The sequence below is a fragment of the Artemia sp. Qi Xiang Cuo genome, chromosome 6, assembly GCF_049724085.1.
Source record: "Artemia sp. Qi Xiang Cuo chromosome 6, ASM4972408v1, whole genome shotgun sequence".
Lineage (NCBI taxonomy): Eukaryota > Metazoa > Arthropoda > Branchiopoda > Anostraca > Artemiidae > Artemia > Artemia sp. Qi Xiang Cuo.
The window spans coordinates 67637094-67643413 of record NC_142799.1 but is presented as its reverse complement, the minus strand read 5'-3'; positions in this window follow the sequence as shown (position 1 = coordinate 67643413).

Sequence of the window (6320 nt, the reverse complement as noted above, 5' to 3'; positions counted from 1 at the left end):
TTTCAAACGGAAATTAAAAGTTAATGTACCCTTTTTAACTGACTAAAAAATTAAAGAGCAACTAGTCACCCTAAAACGCCGCTTTTTTTTCAAAATCGTCCGATCAAAATTTTGAGATAGTTATTTTGTTCAGCATAGTTGAAAGGCCCAATAACTTTGCCTTTGGAGATATCATAACCCCCACAGTCCCTGGGGACAGGTCTTTAAGCTACAAAATGTACCCATTGTTTACGTATAGAAGTTTTATTGGGAAGTACACATACATTTTTCCTGTGTGGGGGGGGGGGGGATTTTCTGTTGGTAGAATATTCCACGGGGACAATTTTCGATGGAGAGGGAAGTTTTCCAGTGAGTGCATTTTTCAGGGGAGATTTTACACTCGGGGAATTTGACACAGTTCCTATACGAAATTCGTCTTATGTCTTGCTTGCTCTTTGCCGACTCACTTTACGTGTGAAAATGTTAAGGGTAATTGTCTTGGGTAAATTTCAACCAGGATTGAATTGTCTAGAGAATAAATCCGTAGGAAGGAGTGATTTTTCCATTGAGGTGTAACCAGATCTCCTGGCATTATCCAAAAAAGCGATCAGAAAATTGAATTTAAAAAACGAGTTTTTTCAACTGAAAGTAAGGAACAACATTAAAACTTAAAACCAACAGAAATTACTACGTATATGAGGGAGGTTGCCCCACCTCAACACCTCGCTCTTTACGCTAAGGTTTGGATTCTATCCCAATTCTTTAAGAACGACTCCTGAAACACTATGTTTGTTTAACTAGAACAATAAGAAGCTTTTTTTTAAGTACAAAACTTGGTACTTGTGCATTATATGGTACACACGAAAGAAGTGTTGCTAATAAATTTTTTAATGCTAATAAAAAAAAAAGCATGAATATATAACAGTTTAGAAACAAATTTGGGCTATATATTTGCACATTAGAAGGGGGGAGGGGTGATGGGTAAAGCACAGCAAATATTAAATACGTAACCTAACTTAACCTAACCTACGTACCTTCCCCCTCCCCCCCTAAACCCCAAAAAACAACAGTTTAAATATTGTAAACGCAATAAAAAATCACGCTTTGCATTCCATTTATCTCTTGCAAATACCCGTTTGACAGGATTCCTGTCTGTTATCCTTGTACAGTCTGTAGCGGTGTTTACCATATAATGCACAAGTACGAAAAACTTTAGCGTAAAGAGCAAGGTTTTGAGGAAGAGCAACCCCCCTCATATACTTAATAATTTCTGTTCGATTTAAGTTTTAATGTTGCTTCTTACTTTCAGTTGACAAAACTTGTTTTATTTTTTTTAATATACATTAGGAATCAGCATAAAAAGGAAATCTTTTAATGTATCTATTGCTATAAAAGTTCTGTTTTTTTAGATTTTCATTTACTATTTGGCCGAGTCCCTCCTTACTTATAATTTGTTACCACAAACTCTTTGATCAAAGAAAAATCGGGCCCTTTATTAAGGCGTGTCCTCATTTTCTGTTCAAACAGTTTATGGTGACGAACTGCAGTATGTAACGGATGACTCCGCCCAATAGTAACCGATACTCTTTACAAAGAGATTCTGCCAACAACTAATACATCAAAAGAAATTGCTTTTTATGTCGATGGCAAAAAAATCCATTAGGTTTAGTGTCACCTGTCAAAAGGTACGAGGCCGAAAAATTTGCCCAATTTTCGAAAAAGGAGGGAAATACTCCCTCATAGACAAGAGGTCTTAATGAAAATCACACCATCAGATTCGGCATATCAAAGAACCCTACTGTAGAAGTCTCAAGCTTCTAACTATAAAAATGTGGGATTTTTTCTTTTTTGTTCTCCAGAAGAAAGACCACGGATGCATGTTCATTTTTTTTTCCAGGGTCAGTCGTATGGAGGTAATGGTCCTAGAAGATCGGAAGAGGGCCCACTTGACCCGAAATTGAGATTTTTGGTGCCGTTTTTCAGTGACCAAAGAGACTGGGCCACGAGAAAGTGGCTTTTTCTTCCATTTTGTAGCACCAAACTCCGACTTTCCCCCGAAGAGGGTCAAAGTTGCCGTCCATTTAAAATTTAGCCAATCGATTTTTGAGTATCCAGAACTATATATTGAGCTCCTTTCATATAGACTAAGCATGATCACGGGTGTTCCGGGGTATATATATATATATATATATACAGTATATATATATATATATATATATATATATATATATATATATATATATATATATATATATATATATATATATATATATATATATATATATATATATATATATATATATATATATATATATATATATATATATATATATGTGATGTATATATATATATATATATATATATATATGTATATATATATATATATATATATATATATATATATATATATATATATATATATATATATATATATATATATATATATATATATATATATATATATATATATATATATATATATATATATATATATATATTGGGTGAGTTTTGGGAAATAGTTGTTTAATCTCTCTTGATTCACGCAGAAATTTGGCTATTACACCTTTACTAAATAAAGAAGGTTTAAAGAAGGTTCTTATTCCTATTCAACAGCCCTTGCGTTTCAGCAGTCGTTCTTTAAAGAAATGTGAAAAGAAGGACTTTTGCGTAAAAAGTGAGGGGCAGAGGAATTGGCAGCCCCCTAATGTACGGAATAATTTCTGTTCGTTTTAATATTACTCCATACTTTCAGTTGATTTTTTTTATTTAACCTCTGACAATGTCCACCCAGTAGCACCAATTTCTATAGCTAACTGTCATGTATTCCGATTTGGTTGAGTTAGCCGGACTATGGCCAGGTGTGTTTTGATTTATGATTTAGTTTCCCAGCAGTTTTAGAAAACTTGGCATAGCAAAGATAAATTAATAACATGTCGTAGCCCTAATTTATGCAAGTTGATTCTTTTTTGGGGACGAGACGGGAAGAACACAATCACGCCTAGCTGTTTTAGCAATAAAGTGATCAATCCATTGGCCAAATAAGTTAACGCCATGAAAAATACCGACTCTTTCTTGCTGCTGGGATTCTTGCCAAATTTGCGGAGCTGGTGGCCAGTTTGTATATTTCTATACATTTATTTCGTTAACCGTACAAACGTGTCTCGTATTTAATTTTAATCCTGAGTTATTTCAAAATGAGTTAATTAAAAAAAAATTATATTATTACTGAGCTCTTAATATATTTTTTCTTCTTAAAGATTTTGCCAGTAATTCCAGACACATAAATGGATATATTTAGTAAATAGTGAACAGTACAATAATATATGATAATGAGTTACTAGTACAAAACAGGAAGTTCTAAGGATTTGTAGAGTAAGAACACCGTTTAGGTGTGGGAAAACAAGTCATATTACTTTTATTTTCCTACTACATTGATACCCAAATGGTTTCGTTGAGCATATAAAGTACTTGAGGTACTAAAGTACTTAAAATACCTGAGCATTTAAAGTACTACGGACCATCAAAAAACAATTCTTACTACTTTTAGTTTCCTAGTTCATTGAAGTACTTAAAATACTAAAGTACTTAAAGTACTTGAGTATTTAAAGTAGTCAGGACCACCAAAAAACAACTCTTACTACTTTTAGATTCATGCTTCATTGATGCCCAAAATGCTTTTATTGAGCATTTAAAGTACTTAAAGAACTAAAGTACTTGAGCATTTAAAGTACTATGGAGTGTCAAAAACAACTCTTACCACTTTTAGTTTCCTACTTCATTGATGCTCAAAATGCATTTGTTGAGCATTTAAAGTACTTAAAGTATTTGAGCATTTCAAGTATTACAGCCTATCAAAATCAAAACAAACTTATCCCTGAAGGAAAAATCCCATGAAGAAACCGACTAAGAATAATATGCATTTCTAGCTTTGACTATAAAGCACTTCTCACATGCTGGAAATTAACTTTTTGTCTTGTATTTTTATTAGTTTGAAGAATTTGCTTGGCTAAGGAATTGGTGCAATATACAGGAGCTAGGGCTTACACAAGGTGGGTTATAGTAGTTACTGTACCCTATTTTGAGGCTATGAAAGTTTAATCGTCTACTTTGAACTTTTGGTCAAAACCAATCTTTAAAAAAATTCCGCTTGCGAATTTAAATTATGTATTTCAGTAATTAGCAAGTAGTTAAAAGCTTTTGGTTTGTTAAACAGTTTCTTTTAAAGCCACCTTCCAAAAATCAGAAAAGTTAGTGATTTCAAGTTATGTATGGTATTAACAATTTTTAACTTAATCATAGACAGAATAAGGGACAAAGCCCTTTGTAGAAATTCATTGCCGCTTTTCCCTATAAGAAATCCTCTGAGATTTCCCATCGCATCAGAAATAAAATTGCTAAGTTTAAAAAAATATGGCAAATTGCTCTACTGTACTTCGGAAATATTCCACCTAGGTCTATCGCAGCTCATGCTCAAAATATAAATTATTAGAACGGCCCCGTGTATAACCATGGATGAAACTGTTGAAAAAAATGTCTTTTTTACCAGTAAAAAGTGGGTGAGGTGATATGCTTTAAAGAAAAACTATTGTCTATTATCATTAAACGCGTTGGTGTGTTAGTATACTTAAAAGATTTATTTGTTACGCCCATGGACGTAATGTACGCCCATGTAGCTCTGTACGACCTTGTATTTTATACGCCCGTGTAGCTGGAAGTCAGGGTATGGTTTGCACCTATTTTCTTTTGGCTATAAAAATACCCTAGATTTGCTAATAGTCAATGTGGATGTGAATTAATATTATACCATAGCTATTAATTACGTATTAGCCCAGGGGCGGATCCAGGATTTTTTTAGGGGGAGGGAAGGGGGGCGCAAAATAGGTTGATCCGATAAAAAAATTAGGGGGGGGGGTAAAATAAGTTGATCCGATAAATTTGCGTTAGGAGCAAGTTTAATTAACGCAAACTTGAGTTAATTAAGTAAATTACACTACTTTAAACTACGATAGGGGGGGGGGGGGCCCAACTCACCCCCCTGGATCCACCACTGTATCAGCCACTTCTCAATGGGAGGTTCAATTAAATAAATAAAAAATGAACTAATAAAATAAAAAGATACTATATAAGTATCCGATAAGTAAATAGAAAATAAACTATTAAATATACAATAAACTCCATCAAATCAATATAAATAAACCATAGAATAGATATGAAAACTCACCACAGAACGTCCACGCCCAAGTTCTCAAAAGCTGTAAAAAAAAAGAAAATTAATTTTTAGATGTTAAGTATAAAATTTTGCTGCATTAGTTGCCTCAATTTTTATTGCTCTTTAGTTTTACAGATTAGCCTTTCCCCCGCACCCTTGACAAATTTTTGCTTATAGGCTTGCATTAGCATAAATTGTCATTCTTCCGAGACAGCAGCTGAACAAAGATTTCAAAAATTACTTGATGTCCGTTCTAATGGCTCAAAAACTATTTTGTTTAATAATCAAGTTTCTGGATTAACTAGTTTTGTTCATTTTTTGGCACAAAGGAAAAAGTGTTCACAGAGAAAGGGACACACGACGCGCTTCAGTGTCTACAAGCGCTAAAACTTCTCTTGCATGAACTTGGTCTGGAAAATAACAGGTGAAGTGTTTATAGATTTAAGGGTAGTGTAATATATATAGGAAGCTGGATTATGGTTTGGTCCGCTCCTTCGTCCAGTGTAGGCCCCTTTCTCTTTCAATAGGCTCAATTTTTGATTATGGAAAAGATCTATCGTTTCGTGAAGCAATATGATCTGGATCCCTTTGCTGTATGGTGGTAGGTAGAATCTTCCTAATGAAACAAATAATGCTAAACAGAATGTATTGAGAAAAGAGGATATGTTTGATCCTGGATCTCCAAAATTTGAAATCGGAAATTCTTGTGCCCTTTTTAAGAGACAAAGGTGATTGAAGGTCAACTATCCCCTCTCCCCGACGCACTCTTTTCCCAAAACGCATCCGATTACAATTTTGAGATAGTAATTTTGTTCAAAATAGTCCAAAGGTCAAATAAATATGCCCTCAGGACTGACAAACCCTCCGTAGCCCGGGAAAGGGTTGTGAGTTATGTAAGTTGCCCATGGTTAATATATATGGTTCTTATGAAAGGGGTGGTCGTATTAAATTTAGAGAAGGTCCATTTGCTTGAAAATCGAAAGTTTTAGTTCCGTTTTTAAGAGTAAAAAGTGATCAGAGGGTTAACCCCCCCCCCCAAAAAAAAAACTTTTTTCCCGAAATGCATCCGATCAAAATGTTAAGATAGTTATTTTGTTCGTAATATTCCAAAGGTCAAATAACTATGCCTTCG